General features: G+C 33.8%; 1 protein-coding gene and 1 pseudogene across 18 annotated transcripts in view; one reads left to right on the forward strand and one right to left on the reverse strand.

Moving 5' to 3' along the window:
• LINGO2 (leucine rich repeat and Ig domain containing 2) overlaps nt 1-27,499 on the reverse strand; it is a 1,061,594-nt gene that overhangs the window by 336,603 nt on the left and 697,492 nt on the right. For 17 of the 18 annotated variants that reach the window (XM_036217659.1, XM_036217656.1, XM_036217643.1 and 14 more), the window contains one exon: nt 11,537-11,569. The exons of the other annotated variant lie outside the window; for it this stretch is intronic. The gene's annotated coding sequence lies outside the window, so the exon portion shown is untranslated. The remainder of the gene's footprint in view (nt 1-11,536; nt 11,570-27,499) is intronic. 18 annotated transcript variants of the gene reach the window in all.
• Nucleotides 25,191-25,308, forward strand: LOC118601420 (annotated as a pseudogene).

The following is a 27,499-nucleotide window of genomic DNA, read 5'->3' on the forward strand; positions in this document are numbered from 1 at the left end:
TATTGAGCTAAAATCATTTTATCAGCAGCTCTAACTATTGAATCCCATTTCTAACCTCTGGGGAAATACTGGCTAAGTTTACTTCCTCTTCCACAGAGTAATGACATTATTTCTTGGAACAAAAATATAGCATGAGGGTATCAAAACTGCTCCAAGAATTTAAAATGTGCTGTACACGAACTTCAAAATCAAATTGCATTTAATTGTTTAAATATACATATCTAGGATCCTATGCAATTGATTTCCCTAAGTGAATATGGCATTGATGCATTCCGTCAGAGTACGTCATTTGTCGTCATCTATTCCAGAAGCAGAGATTTTGGTTAGCACTTGGTATGATGATTACTAAAAACAGATGGAGTACATTAAGACTTCTAATGTATAGTTGTTTCAAGCTTGCACAGCAAGTTGAGCTTAGTTATCCCACATCTTTTAAATTAACCATCTGTAAAATGGGAAAGATTGGAAAACACAGGCTTTTACTGGTTAAACCTCTAGAATACTTTCAGCATCAAAAGTTAACCAAAATATGATCAATATTTTACTTGAGGGGCAGCTGCTACTCCTTGTTTTTTTCTGGAATGTAATTTCATAATATGGTATATATTATGATTAATTTAGTAGAGCAAAAATTCAGTGTTAGAAACTCTACACATCACAGACTTGTTTTCTCCCATATGACAAATGTTGACTCCAAAATATGATCTTAAATTTGTTGTGTTTTAAAAGTGAAACATCTCTTTGATTGTAAACAATTATACCCATTTAATAAAAGCATGAACTTGGGTACAGATAGTCATATGGCAATATTTTCCCTTTAGATAATGAGCAAATAAACTGCAGAAATATAGTAAATGCTATATAATGAGGTACCATTTTTCTTTTGTATTCTGCATCATCACTTATGGACAGACTTAGTGTTAATTACAACTTCATGTTAATGTTTTTAAAAAGACAACGGGTGGAAAAGTATGGGGAACCTCTCATGGAGCAAAGACTCTAAAAATTTAGTGCAAAAGTTTTTCATTTACTGTTCCCAGCATCTAGTAGAAAATAAATACATACAAGCTATACCAATTAAATAAATTAATTAAATCAATTGAACAAATTAAATTTTAAAGAGTGTATGTGTATTCCTTGGACCCCAAAGGATAACTTAATTAAAGCCTTTAAAATTTATAAGTATTTTTATTAATGTTTTAAACTCAAGTAATTTCATAAAAAATAGATTTGGAGTAATTTATTTCTCTCTCCATCTAGAGATTATTAAAACCACATCAAACCATTTTCTTTTTTCAGCTTGAAAAATGGAATAGTAATAACTCTAATAACAAAAGTTATTGAGCTCTTACTTTGTGCTAGGCACTATTTTAATTTAACCCCTATAAAAACCTTATGAAGAAGGTACTATTATTATCTTTAATTTTGCATGAGAAAACTGAGGCAGAGTCATAACTGCTCCAGAGTCATAACCATGAAGTGGATTCTAATCCAGGAAGCCTGGCTCCAGGGTTCACCTCAGCCACAAAGCATTATCTCCTGTCATACATTACAGTGTCTCGCTTGTTGCAGACTCTAGATCATTAGTTTTTAACTGATCAGTTATAAGTGGAAATAAGAGTTCACCAGATACTGTGCCCTAGATGTGGTGCGATCACATGTAGTCAAGCCCTTTTTCATGCATTTCAGTATGAGAGCACTTTGACAAAGTAGCTTAGAATTCAAAAATGCCCCTTGCAGTTCTCACTCTGACAGGGAAGAGAGATGTAGTAGTTGGGGCATAACCCCTGAATCAGATATATGGGCTATAGGAGGAAATTCAATCTCTCTGTCCTTCAGTTTCCTCATTTATAAAGTGAGATGATGATGAAGGTGGTGGTAGTAGTGGTACCCACACCAGGGGTTGATGCGAAGATTATATGATGGACATAAGAGTAAACACTCTACAGATCTTAGCTATTTTGTCATTAGTACAGCTCAGCTCCTTTACCTGACTCTCTTCTTAGTGCACAACTAGTCAAGGCCAGGAAATCTTTTTACTCATTTAAAAAAGATGTTATTTGGGCTGATTTGCCTGTCTTGTAAAGGTTGAATACAAAATTGCTGCTAAAGGGAAATCTGTGTGAGTCTGTTCATTCTCATTAGACATTGTCAAGGCTTGCTAATTCCAGATTGTTCTGAGACACCAGGGAGAGTGAGGAGAATCACAGAATGCAAATTTTCATGTGCTTGGTGCCCTTGAAAATCAGCAATTTGGTTGCCTATTTCTTACACCTAATCCAAAACTGTTTCTGAAAGCATCGCCTAAAGAAAGGACATTGTGGTTTTGGGTAGCGGATGAGCAAACTGCTCTCTGCCATGGAATATTTGGGATAACTGGGAAACAAGAGCCCCAAATCCTTGTGGCACAGAGAGCTAGTCCAAGCTGCCTTATTCTTTCATCTCAGTCCTCACAGGATGCACACAACAAATAGATTCTGGGACGAGTTGTCCAGAGGATATTATACTCTTTCCAAGGAATACCTCTTTCTATATAGCATAATTTCTGGATCAAATTAACATTAACTTTCTTAATTGACAAATGTAAAACAAACAAAAATAAAACATTGGTCTCAGAGTAATAACCTCCCTCTCCAACCCACACACTTGTTCTCACTCTAGCTCTAAAATTACAAAACTATATGAAACAGTTAATTTTCTAACTATATTCTCTGTATGATCAGAAATATATTTTTAGCATGATGCTCTTTTCATCTTAATCACTACCATTCATGTGGCAGAATGCAAATAGATTTATGAAGCATGCCACAAAATTAATATTTAAAAGAGAAGAGAACAAGCAGTTGCTTCCCCATGCCCCAAGTCCCTTTAGAATCCACAGAGAAAAAAGGCACAATGAATACACAATACATATAGTTATAAAATGAAGATGTCGAGACACAGAGCTTTCTTCAGCAGAGGCAGTGGAGTCATGCACAACACTTTGTTTAGCTTAAATGCTAGACTCTGCAGGCATCCTTCCCTCATACAACCGATGTCCCATATGGTGATGACCTTTCAAGATCAGTCCCCAAGCATCAGTTCATATTAGGATCTAAGGCAGTGAGTTGTGGCTGCTGGCATATGGCATATAGGTGTGACTTCTGCTATCACTTGCTACTTATATGAAATGAGATTATTCAATCTTTCTGAACTTCAGTAAGATCATGTATAAAATATGTACTAGAAAATAAGAGAGTATAATTGTAACCTACTTACCACAAAACTTAACACATGATATAAGCTCACAAAAATGGTGCTTATTTATCCAACCGCCAAATAGTGCACACGATTTTTTATTTTAACTATACCTAGCTACTAAGTAGGGTGATGTTTTGTTTTCCCATTTTAGGTAAAGAATGAATTTCAAGGCTAAATTTCAGTTGCTAGAGCACTATTATGTCAGACAAACTGTACATTAAAATAATTCCCGTTATTGTCTCCATGATCAATTCTGAAACTTCTGTTCTATGTTCATTAGCTGTCTTTGATGTCTACGTTATCTTTTGTAGATTTAAGCAGATGGACACTTTTAAATATTTTATTTATAATAATTAGCAAATCATTGCTTATTATATATAATACTCATATATTAATATATTATATCAATGTCACATATTATAAAATAATTTATTATATAATATTTATTATGTTATAATCAGCTTCCTCTCCTATAAAGAATTTGAATTCCTGAATTTGGCTCAAAAGCTTAAGACCCGAAAGTAAATTCAACATTATATGATGTGCCATTTGAGTTTCTTTGGTATAAGCTAGAAACTCCTCTACAGAAACTTCTCTACATGACTACATATATGAGCAATTTTATCTACAATAATGTGTTATGCTATATATATACTAGTATTTTTGTTAAACTATTATTCACAGTAGACAAAGATTCACAAGAATATATCCTTTGCAAATCAGTTAGCACAATGCTCAGCACTAGGTAAGTGCTAAGAAATGTTTTTCTCTTTTCTTCCTTTCCAAACACAGACCTTTTGTATTGCATAACCTATGCCTGTCTCCTCACTTTGTGCTTTTCTTCTAGCCCTATGCACACTATGTTCCTAGCATTTTCTTTATCTCTAAGTAGGAGATGTTTTGGTGGTTGCCTTTTTGGTCAAGAAAGTTGAGAAGAGAAAAGATTTGCTGTAATTATGTTCATTAGGTACAAAAATGTGAATTATTTTCTGTATTTGCTCTCTGATTAAATAAAAATGGCCATGACTCCTGATGGTCAAGTAAGTCACCAGGAGCAACATTGCCCACTTCACTTATTTTCTATCTTAAAATAGTAGTAATTCTAAACTCTCCCAGAGACTGAAATATAAAGTGAGCTATAAAATGCAGACTCCCTCTGAAGATGACTCTTTGAGACACTTTACATAATTAGATGTTATAGTCAACCTTATGAAAGCAAAGAATATGTTGTAAGTGATTGACTAGAAATATATTTTTGGCTAGAGTTTGTTTTGTTTTGTTTTGTTTTGTTTTTTCAGATGCTATCTGATCTGAGTACTATCTAATGCTATTGCTTTATTATTTTTCTATATTGTTTTTTAACTGGGATACAAGGTAAGATGAATACCACAGTCAAAATGGCACCATGCTGCTGAAGCTGACATCAAGCACTTTTGGTGGTCCTCAGAAAATAGCATCACTTTGTTCTGTTTAATGTCTAAGACATGCAATCTGCCAAGGCACCTGCCATTTTATACTACTCTCTAATCTTCCTCTTTATTAGCTGTCTGGCAACATCATCACACTGGCTGCCTGGTTTAAATCTTGTTCACTCTTTAATATAAAAAGACAAGAGAATGTCCCTGAAGATATAAACTTAGTCTCTTATACTGTAGATAGTTATTTTATTTTCAGTGTAATTTTCCTTGGAACAAAAATTCTTTTATATTTCCACAGGAAAAGAGACTATCTTTTTGCCTCCTTAGTAAATATTTTGCATTACAATTGTCCAGATGTTCAAGATGCCTACTGAAACTTTCTCTGTTTAACAACTAATCCTTTAGATACGTTGTTTCAATGGCACATGTTATAGTATATATTCTCATTCATTTACTTATTTTATTCATTCAAATAATATTAATTTGGTTCTTGCTATGAGTCACACACTATGTTAGGTACTATGAATACCAAAAAGAATAGAATGCTTTTATTTGAGAAAACAAATAGGGAAGATAAATTCACGAAGACAAAAATTATAACACAACATGTTGAGTGTTATGATAGAAGTATGAGCCAGATGTCCTGGGAACATAGAGGCGTCACTGTCTAAGGTTGATCAGGGCAGCATGAGGAGATTTCACAGAGGAGGAGATGATATTTGATTTCACCTAGTCAGTGTAGGAATATTCTTAGCAGAAGGAATGAAAAAAGTTTAGTGTGGCTGGAAAAGGGGAGATCAGTCAGGGACGGTCGGGACTGAAGATCAGAAATGTCATGAATCAGAATGTAAAAAATATTTGTAATTAATTAACTAGAATTAATTGCCTAGGTACTGGATGGCCAACATAAACATAGGTAAAAGATAAGAGTTGAGTTTGGGCTGCAGAGGCAGTCCCTGTCTTCAAACAGGATACATAGCAAAACAAGAAGGGCTATTACTAGAGAGAAAATCTGCAACATCCTACGAAACAAAACCCTGGAGTCATACTCCTGTTCTAAAATAGGCCTCCCACTGGTTTGGGTGAGACTTTATTAGAGGTAGCAGGTAAGGACAAGGAGGGCAATTGAAGAGACCTGGAAGAGTGCTAAGCTGAGGAGATGGGGAGATGAGGCCCTAAGAAGTGAAGAGTAGATTTTGTAGGGTCTCTTCAACTGTTTGGGGGTTTACCCTTCCCTTTCAGAGTTAAAGAATAAGGACGAGATCTGGGAAGTTCAAAGTTCCTATGTCATAGGTCTTTTTTGTTTCTCCCCTCCTCTTTTTTTCTTATATGAAATGTACCTAGTATGAGACTAGTCCCCAGGCCTTAGAGGCAGAAGGAAAAGAGATAGGAACAGTGTCCCCTGGCAGAGGATATATACAAGTCAGGGTCTGCTTGTGCATGACCAGGAAAGCACGGATTCCATAGTAAAAGTGGACCCTGAGCTGCACTGTTGGAACGTTATCTTTATTGTTTATAGGCTCTTTGAACTTTTTCACAATGTTAAATCTGTGGTCAAATGTGGCTAAGATTGTTATTATTCTACTTTTTACATTTTTCTCACTGCTTAAAGCTGTCAAAGCGAGTTGCTTCCCCTTATAATCTCTGAAGCTACTATATAATAACCACAGCCTGCTCCCCTGGTGATCTTTGCATTTCTGGAGTAGAAATAGGACATGGCATCATTTAGTCTATAGGAAAGAAGAATCTGGAACACGACCTGGTTGACCTCCTAATGTTAGTATTCTCTCTATATTTCACCCCTTCTATGTGATCCTCAGCCTGTGTATGAAAGACTACTATAGAGGAACTCACAAGTTACCAGCACCTTGGGACAGCTATGGTTTATAGCAAGGTTCCTCCTTACATATGTTTCCTTGACCCTTCTGGCTTCTATTATCACTTGGACCTGTAGGCTTAATCACATCTCTCTTCCACATGAAACTCCTTCAAATATTTGAAAACAGCTAACACATTTCTTGGTTCCTTAAAGAGAAAAATAGAAATGAATATTGGAGGACTCACTGCCTAGTATCACACATTAAACTGGGACCATTCACCTAAAATATCTCCTGTATGAAAAAAATCAAAACAAAACCCAATAAGTAAGCAAAGAAACAAGAAAAAAACATGAAGAGAGTGAATGATTTTCTCAAGGTAAGCGACAAAGCCAGGATTTAAAGCTGGAGTGAATTATAAAATTGTTTATATTAAAAAATACATTTAAATCTAGCTATTATTTTTTATCAAGGAAAATAGCTTCACAGTTTAAAAAACTTGGTAATGCTATAATAATATAGTAATAATATACTGCTAATAATAATCAACTCAACACATAATTATGTCTCAACACATAATTCACCTAGAAGTGAATCCATTTCTTTGTCTACTATGCATACTGCCTTTGCCAAACTCTTATTAATAGAGTAACTTTGAGTCTATCATCAACCTCATTGCTGTACATGTATCTACTTATACATGTACTGATAGATATACAGAATATATCTGACTGGGACAAGATTTACTAATATTTCTACAATCTGTTTTAGTTTTTAATTTTTCTCACTGGAAAACCTGGAGAATGTGTCAAAATGATCTGTGAAAGAATTAAGTGAATATTGGAACTTCCCTTTAATTAATAATCTTCTAACCCATGCTTCTTTGTATGACACTCGATACAGAAGCAAGGCAAAATAGGTTATTTATAGCCTTCTAAATTTGTGCTGCTCAAATCTAAACACCATTCTCTCAGTGTGAATATATTAAATAGCTCTACACAGAAATAAGAGCTATATCCTATTTTCGAATACTAGGAAAAACAAAAAAAAAGATTTAAAATCTGTAATAAAAAGAAAATTAGTCTTCTTATTTGTAATTTTCTGTATTTTTTTTTTTAAATGAGTCCATTCATTCTGATATTTAGCCTCTGGGCACTCCTTGCTATCTGCCCAAAGATATTCATATTTTCAATAGGCATATCTACCCTCACCAGTACCTCTAGAGGTTTAGCTTGTAAATCATTAAGCCCATGTCATCCCAGCTAATAAAATTGCTTAAATATTTCTTTTTTGACCACTTTCCGTTCACTCATATCTTAAAATATACATACATACAAGCATACACTATTTAAATGAGTTCATTTTTGACATGTTCTTTCTCCAATTCTGCAGCAGAGCTGGCAAACAACAAAAAAAACAAAACAATCAAACCAAAACCAAAACTCAACTACATTGGTTTACTTTTTGGCCACCTTGAGTAATTTCTGGGTCTTCTTACAAATAAAATCAATAGAATTCATTGAGCTGAGAGAGGTAGGGGTTCAGCGTTCTTTACAAGGTTTAGAATCAAAATAAACTGCACAATATTTATTTGGAAACATAAATGTAGTAACGATATGAAGAAATAGCAGCCATGAGCTCTACCCTTATGAAACTCATGATATAGACTGGGAAGTAAGACAATTTAAGAAATTCTGAACAACAGAAGAGATAAATAATTTTAGGTAACAGGATAATATAGAATTCAGTGTTTCAGAAAGAGTTTCCATCCCAATAATCCCCCCAAAACACCTTTTTATCTTCATCAAGCAGTCTTGGGTGGCCTATGGTAAGGGAGGAGTTAAGCAATATAATTGTGGTCCCCATTTAATCACTAGAGAACTCCATATGCTTTGGACAGTTTGTTTAACCTCGGTGGGCTTGGCTTTCATTATTTAAAGAAAAAAAATCTAAATAAATAATGGTCGAAGTTTTTTTTAGATATAAAAATCTGTAACTGTGATTCTCTTTTATAAGAAGGGCATGGGTATACCTACAGTGGCTAACGCAAGCCATTAGAAATATCTACATAGAGTATACACACACATATGTGTGTGTGTATTTCATATATATATATACACATATATACACATATGTATATATACACATATATACACATAAGTATTTCTTGGAGTTAAGTCTAGAGCCATCAATAATTTTTTCTTCTAATTTCTCTTTAGCACTGTACTTTGGCAGTTTCGATGATAATTAAGATTTCCCATTAACCTGTGAAATCCTGTGTGAAGACATACTTCCATTTCAGTCCAGTCATGTTTCGGATTCCTATAGATGAGAATCCTTGTCATTGCAGAGCTGCACTACCCCTTCCTTCAGGTGTATTTATATATAAATTTGGTTTTGAATCTTGCTACTTCAGAGACCAGATTAAGAATTTTAAAAATAATAGTGAATGTCAATTCTAGATGAAATATATATATATATATATTTAGTATGATCCTGCTTTACTTGGATTATGATATACCTGGCATTTGCTATGACATCAAATTACAAGTGTCATTTTCTTTGGATCTGAGAGGTTTCTTTCCCTATAGAAAGTCTAAATTTGACATGTTTACCTACTTGCCAGAACATGTGTTAAAATGAGTCCAGAGGCTTATACGTGAACCTGGTAAATCCCCCTTCTTCAGGCCATCGCTCTAGTAAACTTGGGAGTACCAGTTGCCTGACTCAGGGAAGTCAAACAAAATGGCATCTTTTCACTCAGATCCCTTGCCTTTGAGTTCACTGTGAGCTCCAGCACCAAGAGGCTGCTGCTTGATGGACTTTGCATATTCATGACTTGGTCTGAAGTCACTGACCAGTCTCAGTTGAGAGAAAACTGGCTTTCCTCATTCATTATGATACACATAATACTAAAGATCTCACCAAGGAGAAGCTCTAGTTCCATCCCTGTATATTGCTCTTCCACTCTGCCTTTCAGATTTCCTATCACTCTTATAACTTGGAAGAATGACTTCCAACCTTTCCTGAAGGTTTCCTCTCTCCCACAAACCTGCAGTCTCCCCTCTATCTGTCAGGCCTCACATCACCATGAGTGAGAGGGCTCTCTGCACACGAAGGCACAGACAATGTTAGTTACTATCTGAGCAAGATTTTAAAGTTAGCACCAGATCTCTCTGTCCACTGACGCTCTCCTTGCTGTTGATTTCCTTCTCTTCCCCTCAGCAATCATTCAAATTGTTATTTCCCTCACCTTGGTAATATTAGTCAAAACCTTATATTTAGAAAAAAACAGTAGATGCAGTTTGCTACAAAGATGTCTCAAGTTGATAGACAATTTGATAGATATAGGTTATCTATATTTTCACATGGAATAAATCTTGCCATATAATGAATCATCTCTGATAATGAAATATTAAAGATCGAGTCCATGAGAGAAGCTTATTTCAAAGATGTTGTCTGCATTTAATAATAAGGCTTTGTAATAACAGCAATATTAGCAGAGTTATAATAATGACAACAATCTTTACTTCATTTCTATAATATGTCAAATGATTTGTAATACATCATGTTATTCCCTCCCCCTAATAACTTTTGAGGCAAGTCCTCTTATTTCTCTCCTTTTGCAACTGAAGAAATCAAGGATTGACGATGTTAATAAGCTGGCTCAACACATAAATTGTAGTTGAGTAAAAAAGATTCAAACTCTGTCTATCTGATTCTAGAGCCCAATTGCTCAATCACTGCCTCCCAGTATTATAATTAAATAGATCTATGGCTAAGACAATTTGGACTATTTTAGATTAGATTGGTTAAATTAAACAAGATTGGCAGACAGACACAAGAGTCCCTTCCATATTCTGATAGTTAAGTTTTTTAAAACACTCTGATAGCAGAATTTCTTGTTGAGGACCTCAAGACTTTATTTTTGTAAAGATGTATTAGGGGAAATCAAAGGTAATAAAAAAATTAAGAAAACTTTTTAAAAGTAAGTATACTAATGTTTATTAAAATAAAACAATAAAACAGCCTCCCAAATTAAAATGACACTTACCCATCTTAAGTTAGTATAAGGAATACACTGCTATTAATTTCCATTTACTAACCCTTGCTTGGCAAAACAATATCAGTTTATGCCTCCATGAAGCTTACTTCAATCTACCACTGACATTCTTATAGAGAGCCATTTCATGTGTGTCTGGAATGCTTTTCTTTTAAAAAACAAAACAAAACAAAACAAAACTAACCTTATAGTAGTAACAAACCTGTTCTTGGTCAGAAAGCCTTACGATTGCTTACAAGATACAGACCTATATACTAGAATTTTGAGGAAGAAAAACAATAGATATTATTGATTACTATATATAGATATACTACTAAATTATGTGGTAGTGCTGTATATATATCTATATATAGTAATACATATCACACAACAGTGAAAGTAGTCCTTTCCTTATTATCACACTGATGATTTCCTTTTTGTCTCAGTTATTTGGGAGTAGAAATACCTGAACACATATTAACAGAGTAATGTTGTGCAAACTTGGTCCATTTATCATATAGAGCAATTTAAATTGAAGACCTGTAATAATTAGTAAAGCTTTATTATCAGAGATAGCAAGACATGTTGGAAACAGGTGTGGGATTGGGAAGATGGTGAAGGTCAGCCGAAAAAAAAGTATGAATAGAGAAAAATCAGATGATAGTGCCTTACACACAATGTATGTGTTATAAGTATTCCCTGAAAAAAAAATGAATGATGGATAGATGGAATGATGGCTGGATACAGAATGATGAATGATGGATAGATGCAAGGGATGAAAAAAGATTGAATATTTCCAATTTCACAAATTTGCCAAGAATTGAATCAGGTATTATATTAGATTGTTATATTGCATTCTATACAATCTGTGTTGTACTTTTCCATCCATGAGGGAGGAAAATAAAAACATAATGTCCTCTAATCACCGCCTGTGAAAAGCTAAGGGCATAGTTTGCTTTTCTTCTTTAATACTGTTTCATATTAATGAGAGATTTTAAAACATCATGAAAAGTACCAACCTTGAAAGCTGCATTCTTTTTTGCTCATCTCACCTAAAAAAATTAAAAGAGAGGGAAAAAAGAAAATTTAAGTGGAAGCCAATTAAGGCAACATAGTTAAAAGAGCATTTAAAAAAAAAAAAAACTTTTACACATTTCCCTTGACAAAGGAGACACATTTAACTGTGGAGAGAAAAATATATTGATAAAACTTCTTCCCCTAAATTGTTTTTTAAATATTTTGTGCTTTTTGTATTTTGTGATAATTTGGTTTTCAAATTTTACTGGAGGCACACCAATTATGACTAGCAGTAAGCAGAAGTACAGAGGTGAGGTTTAATAAAAATGAGAAAACTAAATTATATATAAGGAAAATTTTATAGGCAGCATTTAATGAACCCATGGAAATTTGCAATCATAAGTTATTTCAGTAAATTTAGACAAGAGTATTTTAAAAGGAGATTATAATATATTGTAAAGGTTCTGTATTTCTACTTTTAAATGTTGATTAGAACACAGGCTTTTGCTTCTTCTCCTTCCTTGCTCCCCCAATAATCTGTGCTCCCTTACAAACTAAGTGATTATTGTGTTGTTTATAATAACTGTTCTACATTCCTCATGGAAATTGTAATTATGATGCTGAATATTCAAACTGCAAGCCACTTTTCTCAGGGAAATTGTAATTATGGTTATGTAGTATTTACCCAACCAAAGTTTTCTAGTCATTGTTCTCTTTGAGGAATGAGGAGGTCATAGGAAAACACTGAAATAAAACATCCTTTTTGGATCTCTGATATGTATTATGGAAAAGCACAATAAAAGCTAACATTTGCTATATGGCAGGCATGACACAATTAGGCTGACATGTATATGATGAAATGCATGTATGTTACATACAGGTATATGAATTACATATGTTTCTCATTTAACCTACATATCGACCCCATAAGGTAAGTAATATTATCCCAATTTAATAAGGCTCAGATTGATTGAGTAATTTATCTAATATCACACAACTAGTAAATAGTAGAGTCAAGGTTTAAACCTAGGTCTGTCAGGCTTGAAAATCAATTCATAAGCTCAATGTCAAAGGCCTCAATTTCGATTCACTGGCACTAGTGTATGTTTGGTGAGTTGATTAAACAACAGTCTCCGTTTTCCAAAACCAATGTTTTGGCAATCCCTATGCAGTGTGGTCTCCTCTCTAGCAGACATTTACTTGACTGTAACCCTTATTCTCATTTATGGAATGCCTACCTTCACCCCTGAGAGTAGAATAAAACCTCTGCTCATAGTAAACTTTGATGCCATCTTCTTGGAGGGCAATTTGCATTATTAATTAAGATTAAAATTTGTCATGCCCTCTCACCCAGTGGTTCATCTTCTAGAATTTATGCTAGAAGAACATTCATAGTAGCATTGTTTTAAATAGTAAAGACCTATACGAGCAGCCTAAATGTTCACCAAATACTTCATGGTACTACAGAATACTAAAGTTATTAAAAATCATGGATTCATAATATGAGTTCTGGAAAAATACCCATGAAACACTGTTAAGTTAAAACAGCATGTTGTAAAACAGTATACATAATATAATCCTGATTTGGTTAAAATATATGCATTTTTATGTAAATGAAAGATTTTATTTTGCATAGAAAAATACCTAGAAGAATAGATAGCAAATGCTTAAAGTAGTTATCATCTAGTAATTGGTTGACAAGAGAACTTCATCTACGATAAATAAATACTCGACGCATGAAATATTTATAGCAAATGTACTTTTTTCTTTTTTCTTTTTCTTTTTCTTTTCTTTTTCTTTTTCTTTTTCTTTTTCTCTTTCTTTCTTTCTTTCTTTCTTTCTTTCTTTCTTTCTTTCTTTCTTTCTTTCTTTCTTTCGTAAATAGAAAACAAAATTTTTAAAGTGTGAAAGAAAGAATCAAGAACACCCAAAAATAAACACAAAAGCTATACTATTTCAAAAAGAAAAGAAACAAAACCAAGTAAAATCCAAAATCAGTCACTAAAACATCTTACTAAGTGAGCCCCTAGATAAGATGAGAAGGCATCTCATCTCCCCGAGTTACTTCTACTTTGCCAGATCTCTACAATTCAAGTAAGGATGGAAGCTCTGTCTTTTCAATATTAAAAAGCCATTGAGTATCTAAAATGTACAAGTTCCATGAGGAACAAAGTAGGAAGCTCATTAAATTTTAAGATATGTCCTACATCCAATCACTTTGGGCCTCTTGTGAGAAGAGACTGGTATCAAGGAGAGTACTCGCCATACTGAAAGGAGTAACTCAATGATCATCGGGAGAAGGTAGGGCTGCTGTCAATGAGGCAGGGGAGAATTTCTATTATCCAGGTGATTCGTGGGGAATTTCTTAGTATTTTCCTATCTATTTTTAATGGTAAATGGATAAGTGCAGCAGCCCTGCCCTGAGAACAGTGAGGAGGATTTCAGAACCTTCAGCAAGGATCTGTGCAATCCCACAAGGTAAATCATATAGATCAGTAGAAGATGAGGGAATTCTAGAATGGGTAGTAGAGAGAGCAGACAGTAGAGAGACAATATCAATTGTGTTATTGAGACTAAATACTGGCAGGTGCTGTGTTTCCATTAATCTTCCTCTTAGAGGTTTTGTTAAGAAAGATGACCTACTAGAAACCTAAAGAACCATTTCCCAGATGAAATAAACTAGTTATGTGAAGCAAGAAAAAACAAGTGTCACAAAGAGCGGATATACTAGATACTGCAGGACATTACACAGATCCTCTTCAGGGCAAGGCACTCATTCCTCCAGCTTCCTGAAGTGTTGGCTCCTAATGGCTCACAGCTGACTCCTCTGGGAATTTTCTTCCTTCCAACAAAGAGAACTGCCCTACCCAAGATTATTCACCCTCCTACAGGCAGTTTGCATCTAATGGTTGATCAATGTAGGGATACAAAGGTCAGTCCAGCTGTTCTCTATTTGAGACATCTGTAAAAATGTTGATCTCAAGCACATTCCTCAACAAACTTCCTGTATAAAAACCTCCATCTCAGAGTCTGTTTCTCACAAAAACTGACCTGAAGCAAAATTATAAAATTCAGAAGACATGCAGCTGAGAAATGAACAGTGATATGATTGACTCTGAGTCCATATTCTATCCATTACATGTTCCTGTACACCAAAAAGAATAGTTTATTCTAATTTTCAACATAGTTTTGTGTTTAGGCAGTAAATAGTCAGTAATGATATACTTAAACCTATACGTCAGTAAAGGTTCTTCAATGTTACACGGTATCTACAATTATATTGAAACATTAATGTATTTATAGTTCTTAAAATTCAGACTAAGGTAAATTAATAGATATGTATATATATACACACACACACATACTAATTTATAATGTATATACATACTCTAAAATATATCTCAAGGCTAACTTCAAGGTTAGTTTGACCAAAATCCCTAATCATGTTAGTCTATTTTCAACAAATGAAATCATACTTTTAATCATGTCATTTTCTAGAAAAAAAATTCAAGATCTCTCTGTTTCAGAAAACTTAAAAGATTTGTTACAGAACAAGGACTTACTTTTGTACTGTAAATGTAAGGATTTTATCAGGCATGAAATGTAGTCAGAACAATTTACGGTCCAGTAAAATATTACTTCTGGTTGTCTTTAAAATCAGAAGATATAAGATATCTAATTTTACCAAATTTTGAGAGAATAAAATTAGGATTTGATAACCAGTGTAAAGTTCAAATCAGTGGTCACCATCTCTTTGTAGTCTCTTGTCTGGAAATCACTGTATCTCTTAATGCTATTTTGTAAAAAATTCTGCATCGCCAATTCCTTTATTTCATTTATCAAACCTTAACTCTGGATCAAATCATTATACTCTTGTATTTAAATGCATGTGTCATCATTGATTTAGTCATGTTATCCAACCACTATACCGTATTAAGGACTTAACATGATAAACACATGGTGTTAGATAAAATACCTCTGACAGAAAATTAAGACAAAAAATTCCAATAAAAGTCTCTAACCTAGCCACAGTGAGACAGAAAATGGTTGTTACACATCATGAAAGAGCTTCAGTTCTATCTTTTGCCTTCAGTTGTGGACAAAAGGTTATTTGCACTATTTTTTTGAAAGAGGTTTTTTAAGACATTCTCAAACATCAGAGAGATGTGAAAGGTTTCAACTTGTGAAAACTGGGATAGAAACGTCCCCACAAAAGATGCTTTATATATCCCATGTGGAGATATGAGTCAATAAAACAAAGCAAGGAGCACAGAAAACACTTCAAATAGAGCATGAAACTAATTCATAGGACTTTTCACCAAGAAATAGTAGGTTTTGCACAGTATAATCTACTCAGTGAGCTTTAAGTTAAAGACTCTTCCAGACTTCCAGAATCACCTTTAGCAGACTGTTGTTTACCTAATGGTGGAACTGTACAGGCTTTCTAAATTTATTCTGGGTTCATTTATTATTTTAAAACAGAGTCACTAACATGTAAACCTATGAACTTCAGAAAGAGTACAACAGAGATTTACATCAGTTCATTTATCATTATACTATAGTTGTGAAAGATACAAAAATGTACATGAGCTACTTGCAAGGAGCTTACCTTGACTTATAATGCCAGTACTCTGGCATCAGTAAATGGTGCTCTGGTTTCCAGTGAGTAATATTCTTGGATTCAGGGAAGAAAATCCATTTTTTTTCATGACATCCAGAACTGATATAGTGCCAAGTGTCTGTCAGTACAGTTAGTAACGTGGTAGTACACTTCCTTTAACATCACAATGGTACACACCAAAAAGTAGACCAACAATCAGATAAAAGATTTACATATACAGGCATGAGATTAACTTTATAACACAAGGTTCTCTTTAGGACAGAGCTTTACTTTGATGCATTTTTAAAGAATATTAAAGAATATATTAAATTAAATAACAGAGAAGCGTTAGGCAATGTCATAATTTGTAGGGTAAATTTTGAAGAAACTGGTGTTAGTATGGAGCCAGAGTAATGGTTTAGAGATGAGAAGGCACTTGACAAGAATTACCAAGGTGGCACTTACATGAGAGTAAGTAAGGCGGATATGTTTTATATTTGTTTGGTAGGACCTTATTGACAGGGATAGCTAATGTAGCCTAGGTTACTTAATTTGAAATTATGCTTTTCTACCACTTGGAGAAGCAGAGTAGGGTGGTTTGAAAGCACTAAACATTTTTTGACAAAAGAGCCAAAAACATACAGTGGAGAAAAGAAAGTCTCTTTAATAAATGGTGTTGAGAAAACAGGAAAGCCACCTACAAAGGAATGAAACTAGATTATAGTCTATCGCCACACACCAAAATTAACTCAAAATGAATTAAGGAATTGAATATAAGGCCTGAAGCAAGAAATTGCATAGAAGAAACCATAGGAACTAAACTCATGTACCTTAAAATAAAAAGGATTTTATGAATTTGGCCTCAAAGGAAAGGAGAGTAAAAGTAAAAATAAATGAATGGGACTACAGCAAACTAAAAATCTTCTGCACAACAAAAGAAACTGTCAACAAGGTAAAGAGACAGCCATCTAAATGGGAAAATATTTTACAAGCAATATCTTCGATAAGGGCCTAATATCTAAAATATACAAAGAACTCATACAACTAAATAAAAAAAAAATCCAATCAAAAAATGGGCAAAGGACCTGAACAGACATTTCTCCCCCAAAAAATGGACAAATGGCTAACATAAGAAAAGGTGCTCAACATTACTAGCTATTAAGGAAATGGAAATAGAAACCACAATAAGATACCATCTCATCTCTGTTAGAATAGCTGTTATCAATAGGACAAATAATAACAAGCGTCGGAGTGGATGTAAAGAAAAAGAAACCCTCATACACTGCTGGAGGGACTAAAAATTGGTATAGCCACTATGAAAAATAGTATGGCATTTCCTCAAAAAAAAAACAAACAAACTAAGAATTGATCTACCATATGATCCAACAACCCCTCTACTGGGTATTTATTCCAAAGACTTGACAACATATATCTGAAAAGATATTTGTACCTCGATGTTCATAGCACCGTTATTCACGGTGGCCAGGACATGAAAGCAACCAAAGTGTCCTACAATAGTTGATTAAATAAAGAAGATATGGTACATGTATACAATGGAATATTACTCAGGTATAAGAAGAGATGAAATACTGCCATTTGTGACAACATGGATGAACCTTGATATAATCATGCTAAGCAACATAAGCCAGACAGAATAAATTGAAAACCATATGGTATCACTTCTATATGGGATATAAACCTAAAAGCAACAAATAGGACTTCAATATAAGGACAATAGATTAGTGGTCACCAGAGGAAAGGGAAGAGGAGGGAGGTAACTGGAGTAAAAAGGGTCAAATATGTGGTGACAAAGAAATTTAACTCTAGGCAGTGAGTGTATGCACACACACACACACACACACATACATACACATATGTCTTACTGTGAATTGTACACTTGGAACTTACTGAATTTCATTGACCAATGTCATCATTATCATAAAAAAGTATCAATCAATCAATCAATCAATAAAGTAAAAAGCACTTGACAAGAAATTAAAAGGTCAGAGCTTAGTCTACACCCTGGCTCCAATGGGTTATCTGTTTCTAGGCTACAGTTACACTTGACTTGAGTTAAAAGTTAAATGTAAAGAGGCAAGCAAGGACAAGAAAGATGTACAAAGAAGCCCAAATGAAGGACAGCCGATAGTGTAAATCCAAGCCAGAATTCCTGAGGGGGAAGCAAAAGAAATATTTGGAAAGATAAGACATAAATGGAAAGACAAAGGAAAGGAATGAAATCATAAATATGGGACAGGGAACATATAAAAACCTAGATCATAATATTATCTTTTGACAAGTGAGAAAGGTCCTAGATATTATTTGGGAAAGTAAGAAACGTGAAATTTGTGTTGATTGTTTAGAAATCACATTGTGTCTTATATGACCTGGTGTCAAGGCAGACTGTGAATTCATGCAAGAGAGATGTGTCCCTTTTTCTCTCTATTGAGTCTCCAGTGCCTGACACAGTAACAGGCACATGGTAAATAATCAATGAAAATCTTAGAATGAGTGCATGAGTGTATGTGTGAATAGATGACATACAAGGGATACAACTAAATGGAACAATGACAGCAAATAAGTGAGTGATAAACTAAAAATAATGTGATACTGGATTAGGTTCATTATAGGTATTCTTTTATTTTTAAACTAGTTCTTGGTATTATTTAATCTTTTAAAATAAAATCAGAAAGCAATATAATGAAAAATATGAGATTCTATACTTGGTCCTCAAATTATTTTTCCCGAAACACAAGTTAACATAGAATGCTTTAAATAAGAGTATAGAACTGAAGTGTGCCTTGTGAATCAACAGGAAATACAATGTGTCTTCCCCACACTCTAATACAATCTTAGGCTTTATTATACCTGTAGTACGTAGAGAAAAGCAAAAAAAAAATTAACTTGCTTTACTTTTCAATTGTCATATGAATACGGGGCATTGCTTTTTTGTTTTATATACCAAATTTTATGAGATCCACAAACAAACGGGATACAATTTGAGAGAAAGGCTAAGTTAGTGAAGAAACTCAAAATAGTATAAGAAATGGCTGAAGGAATAGAACATGATCAGAGGAAGCATGCAAACTGTTTTAGAACATTTGAATAAGAATAAATTTTTAGCTAGAGAGATCCGAAGCAACATGAGGAAGAATACTAAAAACTGTCTCAAGATGGTTTGTGTTGCCTTAAGACAGGAACTGACAAACTATAGGCTGCCAAATCCAGCCACACTCCTTATGTTCTTTATTTATTTATTGTTTATGTTTGCTTTCCTGCTACAATAGCAGAGTCGAGTAGTTGTGGCAGAGACCATACATCCCACAAATATATTTACTCTATGACCATTTATAGAAAAAATTTGCTGACTCCTGCCTTAAGAGAGAACCAATCATTCGTTCATTCAATAAACATGTTTCAAGAATATACAATGTTTCTAAAATGTACCAAACACTGGCAATATATACATAATATACAGTTTGTACTTTAGCCTAGGTATCAATTTCGCTGTTACCAGACATAAGTGAAGTATATTTTAGAGCATATTTTAGAGGGGAGTAAATTATGAGGTAATAACTTCAAAGTCTTCTTTCAACTACAAGACTCTTTAAAGGGGGAAGGTCATGGAGAAAAAGTTCTTGAAAAACTGGTTAATGGAAACATATAGAGAAGTAGGAGAGGGTTCCTTCAGTTAAGTGGAAGAGTCAAGGTTAGTGATGAGAGAATAAAGAACAGTCAAGTTGGATAAATATACATGGTAGGTGTGAGAATGTGTAGAGGAGATATGTCTGGAAAGACCAGAAGAACTATATTGTGAAAGATATTCTATGTCAGGCTTGATATTTTTCAGGTTATTTGAGACAATAGGAACCCACGAAATCTTTTTTGAAAGGGGTCGTATAAATAAAGTGAAATTCCAACAAGATCAGTATGATAGTTTTATGTAGGATGGATTGAAGATGAAAGATGAAAGAGTCGTAATGCAGGGTGAAAATAAGAAGAGCATGAAATACGAAGGATTAGATGAGAAGAGAGAAGCAGAAATGCATGTGTATTTCACATGAATGAGACATGTTGGATCCACAGCAACTCAGGATCTTTAGGAAGAATAGGGAGCAAGGGCTGGGTGCGATTAGGGCCTACCCCTGGGTGTGTATTTCTCTATACAAGAGGGCCAAGGGCTTTCTCTATATAAGGGCCAAAGAAACACAGTAAACTCCATTCTGAGTCAACACCCAAAAAAGTCCAACAAAGGTGAGTAGAAAGTATTGTCCTTCAGAACAGCATCCCTGACAGTGATTATTACTATACAAGATGATATTTGGACTCTCAGGAACTATCACCTTTTCCAGGCCCTATTTAAAAAGCAACAATTGAGAAGTGGGTTGCATCACATTTGGAAGAAAACCATGGAGCAAAATGAACAACTAAACATTCCATGGTAGAGTTTTGTTTAATATAGTAGAAATAAGAAAAATATGTATCTATTGGTATTTGAATACCAAGGGCAGTAAGAATAATTCTAGTCTCCAGTGGTTGGTGAGTTTGAGACTGTTAATATATTATGTAATTTTGAACTCTGTGTGGCTATTCATGCAAGTAGCAGATCTCAGAGAATACAGGCACTGCCCAGGGAATGATTATAATTATTTTTGTGGGAAACTTAGATGTGCCTTTTGCAATTTGGGCTGGAGTGTATATGCATATATATCAAATGTGTAAGATGTTTGAATGGGCACCATCAAGAAGAAAAAAAGGCAATAATCTTTTCAAAGAAGGTCAGCTATTCATAAAGTCCACCATTATTTTTAGATTATAATTGTGACTTTAAAGGAAATCTTCCCCCTGTGCCCAAAGTCTACTCAATTATGTATGATGTAGGTATTTAGCTTTGAGAAGGTTTGTCACATATAGACAATTGAGGAAATCACCCAGGTGGCCATTATGTTATACTTCTAAACTAATCATCCTGTTGTAGAGAGAAGATGCAAATTTTAGGAAGATTTTTGGCTAAATCATTAGAATGCTGCTTTGTTGGGTCAATAGTCTTTAGGCTACCACTAAAATTTTGTATCTTTAATTTTTCCTTTTTCAGTTTACATATCCACAGATGTCTGCATACATTTAGTGTACATAGTGAACTAACTTATCACAGAAAATACATTGTATTGGCAAGAGCAGAGTCTTCAGATTCATATATACCTAAATTGGATCCCAGCACTACTACTTATTCACAGGAAAATATTGGGCACATTCCTTAACTTTTCTGAACCCCAGCATTTTTATATATAAAATTGGAGGTAATTATACCTACCACAAGTTTTGTTTTGAGAATCAGTGAGACACTATGCAGATAGCACCTGACATTTATTTAACACAAAATTAATATCAGTCTCATTTATCCTTTAATATTTTTCAATTATTAGGCTACTTCGGCCAGTTGCATTTATCATCTGTGACATTGAAAATATGAAAGCATTATTAGAACACCTCGCATATCTAGTATTCAGATAAAGATGTTCTCAGATGAATGATTCACATGGGAAGATGCACATGAAAAAAACTCATTAGATATGTCTTTGAGAAATAATCACATCAATATATTAAGTATTAACTGAGTTTAGCTAACCACCTACAACACATTATGGACAATTAATAGGTGTTCATTTATATTAAGGACAGATCATATCCAGAGGGAGAGTTAGCTGAATACCAAGTAAATACATTTTGTATTTCCCATGTTGTACATCAGCAAAATTTAGAGCAAAGTCTTCAATCTCATGGGTTTCATTAACATGCAATATGCAGTTCTTTAGTAACTAAAACCTTTATACAGTAATATTACAATTAAGCTCTACAGATCACCCTGTACGTTTCAATGGAAAGCACTAAAGTATAGTAGTTACTTGCTCTCTTTATAGACAGCCTCAACGTGGCTCTTTGACTTGTTGTGTGATCTTTGAAAAATGACTTGAAATCTGTGCCATATTTTTCTGATCTGTAAAATGGGGATGGCAATAAAGAATAGCTACCTCACTGGACTATTGTGAGGATTAAATGAGAAACCGCAGTTTAAAACACTTGATACATTGGAGTCACCAAATAAATACTATCATGATTTTTTCATATCTTTTTCAAACAAGATTTGTGGAGACTTATGACATATATGATGATTAGAACAGAAAGGACAAAAGGTTCCTTTAGTAAAGGGACCTATAGTAAAAAGTAGAAGTTGTTTAGGTGGGGTCTTCTACTCTACTATGAAGTTAATCGTCCTCAAGAATAATGCAGACCCAAGTTCCCTGGTTAATCCTTCATTTGTGCTGCATTACTTATAAAATGAAGATTATCACTAGCATGCATTTGAAGCCCTTTGTGAGGTGGCCTCTGCCTACCTTGCAGGCAGCATACACTCTTTCATTTCTAAATAGATATATGGTCTTTTCTTCTGTACAAATCCTAGATTTCTGCTCTGCCTCTTGTCTTTATATATAGCCTCTTCCCCACCTGAAATGCTTTCTCCTCCCTTACTTAATCTCCCATTAATGGCCATACAGTATGAATAGTCTTAAGAAAGAAAGTCTGAGGGCTTTTTGGGATAAGTTCTCCCCTAAAAGCAACATGTTCAAGGCAGTAGAGACTAATAGGGAGACCTGTAGATTTTAGAGAGTGGGAAGTCAAGCTCTTCAGGGGATCCCCACCCTGGGAAGGAAGCATGCTGTATAGAAAATCTCCCAGTGCATGAAGCTATTAACACAGACAAGAATTTTGGGATGAATGGGAAAAAAAAAAGAGGGATTTGTCACCCCCAAGCTCCAACCACTAAATTAATGTTGTATGTTGATTTATGCTAATGACACTTAGTAATGTAATTCTTTGCAAGTTCATCTGTACAATATTTCAGATACTCCCAGAGGTGCTTAGAGAGAGAATAAGTCAACCAGAAAATATTATGTGAAATTAATTAAACAGGGACTTTAATATAAGAAAGCTCTGAATTGGAAAATACATCTGTTTTATAGAAGCATTTTCTTCCAGCTCACCTGCAGTCTTTAGGTTTGCCTAGAATTCTTATGAAAAAAAAAAAAAATGGAGTAGAAACCTTATGCTCTTATGCTAATGTTAACCTTACTTTATAAGATTATAAACCTTGATGGCAGGATTAAAACTATGAAAACCCTTTTATATAGTTTCAAATTCACTACAATAAAATATTACACAATGCAATATGTGGAAATTTACAAATATTAAATTAGTGATCATGAGTATTATACTACTGGTATCTACCGTAAACTATTGTTAGCTAACCTGAAAGCCGTATTTAAATAATTAGTAATTTTTAATGATGTAATAAGAAAATCCACTACAAAAACAAAAACCAAGAAATTGACAGTGTGCTCCTTCTCAACCCTAAACATATGAACCCATCTCCTCAGGCAGCCAGCATTCCAAATTCTACATTTATCGTTTCTTTTTCTTTACATCTTATATAGTCTTATTGCATCCATAAGCATTCATATACAGAAGTATACATATGCATGTGCCTGTATAATATTTTTAAGTAATGAAAAAGTAATCATGTTGTATTTAATTACTGGAACTCTTTTTTTTTATTTCATATTTTATTGTAGTTATTGATATATTTGGGTCTCTTCTACATTTTCTTTATTTTTTAATAAATTAATTATTTTTATTTCTTAATTTTTAAATTAAATTTATTAGTGTGACATTTGTTAATAAAATTATATAGGTTTCAAATGTATAATTCAATAATATGTCATATGTGTATTGTATTGTATGCCCACCACCCAAATTTCCTTTCGTTACCATATATTAATCCCCTTTAGCCTTATCTGTCTCCCCTCTTCTACATTTTAATTTATTTCAATTTGATTGTCTTACTAATACTTTTAAAAATAAAAATCGTCTTTAACTTTTTCCCATTATTTTTTAAAACTAAACTGTATGTTAACTTACTCATTTTAAGTGAGATCTGTATTTCCATTAACTATAACTCTTAAATCTCCTATCTGGAACGCTGTCTTCCTTTAGTAAAGGGGCCTGGCAAATTAGTAATTTATTTTATTAGTAAATTAGAAATCAGAAAATTCCTTGGTGAGCAATGGAATCAGAGCAAAAGGAGTTGAATCACAGTTGTAGTTTGTGAAGTTGGTGATTGATTGTGCCTGGGTCACAGATTCCTTCAAGAATTTGAGAAAAAGTTTGATCCTCTCTTAAGAAAAAAAATATATATATATGTGTGTATATATGCATATATATGCATATATATGGATATATACGTATATATGCATATATATATGTATAATTTTTGCAGACAGTGCCAGGGGAGTACTAAACCTCATTGGTTGACCTCTAGTCTTACATCACGTCAGCACATATCACATCCATTGAATTCTACTCCTCAAATACATCTCCTGGTATTATCATTCTAGACTTTTTAAATTTTGGTATTATGGTATTATGATTGACTTTCAATTTTATATTAGTTTAGATGTTTTTTTTTCTCCCTCAGCAATTCTTAATAGTTTTTAACAAAGAATACGATAACTTTTAAAAGACTGTTTATTTCTTGCAACATCTCCTAAGATTTATCTATTTTCTTATCAAAATACTTTATTCAAAATGTTCCCAGTGTGGTCTTTGGCAAAGTTTCAGAGCCTTTATATGATAAAGAATACCATGTTTATGTGATCAATTGCCTCCTATTCATTTTTTTTTATTTTAGTAAATTAACATTCATTAAATGCCTACTGTATGACACACTAAAATAGGCACTGCACTGTAAGAGTGAACAAGAGAGGCATATCTACACATTCTTGAAGGCTGCCGTCTAGTGTCATGTACTAACACATGCAAAAATGTGTTTTAAGGCCAATTTTAATGGAAGCATTACCTCCCTTGTATTCTCTTGAACACTCAGTGCTCAGAATCTCTATGCCTACACCATTCGCTTCACCTGATTTGCTACTCTTAGTCCCAAGTTTCTGCTAGATCATAATAACCTCACTTGAAGTAATTTAAAATTCATTTGGCTTGTTTACGGCCATGCCACCCTGAACTTGCCCGATCCATCTGATCTCGGAAGCTAAGCAGGGTGGGGCCTGGTTAGTTCTTGGTTGGGAGACCACCTAGGAATACCAGGTGCTATAGGTGTTAAAAAAACAATTTAACTTGACTTATCTAGACTAGATTGTTTTCTCATAGCTGTTAAAAGTTACACAGAAGTAAATTCATATAGTGGTTAGTTTGGTATAAAAAGAACACACAGTTGAGGGCTTGTGGGGAGAGGTACTGTATTCAGCTTCATGCCTCTACTTTGAATAGAAAAACATAGAGAAGGCACAAATACTATTATGTTTCATAACATTGTTTTCCTATTTATAGACAAATAAAATTAGGCTTTGTGGCCAGGAATAAGCTATGTGTGGCTTAGGGAAAATTATGAAGCAAAAGGAAATAAAGTGAACAAAAGATAAATATTCAAAATACAGTCTTGCCCTGGAAGTCTCAAATGTACTAAATCCTCTATGAATTATGTTTCTTTCCATAAAAAACAGAATATGATCATAGACAAATATATATGTATGTATTCATTAGCATATTTTTCTGGATAACCATAACAAGCCTTAGGCACAGATTCAGAGAAGTCAAAAGAAAATGGACTCAGGGAGAAAAGAGACATGACAGTTTGGATTTATTAGGGAAATCTACATATCCTTGACAACTGCATGAACTTTATTTTTAATGAAATAATGTAATTTAATCTATTTCTTCTTAGAACACATCATTAATAATATACTATAGTGCTAGGCCTTCTGGGAACTCAAACATGATAGCAGCAGGTAATTGACTGGGAGAGAAATATCAACAAACACGAAATGTCTGTTCTTCCATCTAAGACTTTAATATTGGAAACCTTACACATAACACATGGCTGACTTATATCCCTCTGCCTGCCTGTTAGCAAAGATTTTATCAGATATATTGTAGCTCTCTTTTAAAGAGAAAGAATACACAATGTCCTCATAGGGATCAAGGACTGCCCAAGTTCATCCTGCTAAATCTGGCTGTGCGCAGTGGTGCTGATGTTCACATGATAGAGGTCAGTTTTCTAGTTAACACCTTCATTTGCTACTAAAAAGCACTAACTATCTGAGAAAGAGTGACTTGTGTGTGTATGTGTTTGTTTACTTCATTTTCCTCTGCTTCTTATTTTCCTGAAATTCCTCAAATCCTCTTTCCACTCACAGCAATTGAAAAACATTTTAAATACTTATGAAGTAAAAGAAGTATATGACCCGATGGACAATTCTAAAGCTAAAGGAATCTTTATCGTTCAATGCCATTTTAATTGAGAGATGGCAGGGTCTTCAACTAATTTTGAAAGGTAGAGGTTTCTTAAAGTAATTTATGACCATGAAAATATGAAAAAAAATCATTAAAGAAATAATTTTATTTCAACAAATATAAAGGGAAACAAAGTTTTTGTATTTTATATCAGAATGAGAAAGCTATCGGGAAAGTTTTGTTTAGAGTTCATAAATTGCTTTTTTAATTCAATATTGAATATACGGTAAGAATATTTATCAACATTGTGTTAGTGATAAAGAATTATAATATAATGAGCATTATGTACCTACTACTCAGTTTAAGCAGTAGAACATGCCCATTATTTTATGACCCCCACAGGTCCATCATTGATACCAGCTACTACCTCTTTTGCCCCCAAAGGTAATTGCATTCACTAAATTTAGTGTTTTATTATTCCCTCACTGCTTTTTATAGGTTTATCACACTGGTTAAAATCTCAAAACATAATATCCTATTTTACATATTTTTTAAAGTTTATGTAACTAGATTTGCTTTTTTCCCTCAGTTTATGTCCCTAAGATAGATTCATGTTATTTCATGCAGCTGTAGTTTATTATCTGTTATTGCCGTATAAGTACTACATTATGTGAATATACCACATTTTCCCCCTCTACTCCACCATTGATGGGCATTTGGGATTTCCCAAGCATTTTGCTGCGTTATAAACATGCTGTTAACATTTACGCATGTGTCTTCTTGCTCAGGAGTTGTGGGACACATAAGTAATAGTTTCCCTTAGGTTTATAGCTAGGAGTAAAATTGCTGAGCAATAGGTATGCATATGTTCATATTTAATACGATATGCCAGATTGTTCTCCAAATCTGTTTATTTGAACCATGGACTTTTAAAAATTCTGTTTGTTCCATCTGTTTGCCAAACCTTGATAACATTAGACTTTAAATTTTTGCCATTCTTACAACTTACTCTTGATTTTAATGTGTATCTCTGGTAACTAATGAGGTTAAAGATTCA

Source organism: Rousettus aegyptiacus, unplaced genomic scaffold (assembly GCF_014176215.1).
Source record: "Rousettus aegyptiacus isolate mRouAeg1 unplaced genomic scaffold, mRouAeg1.p scaffold_m13_p_3, whole genome shotgun sequence".
In the NCBI taxonomy this organism is placed as follows: domain Eukaryota; kingdom Metazoa; phylum Chordata; class Mammalia; order Chiroptera; family Pteropodidae; genus Rousettus; species Rousettus aegyptiacus.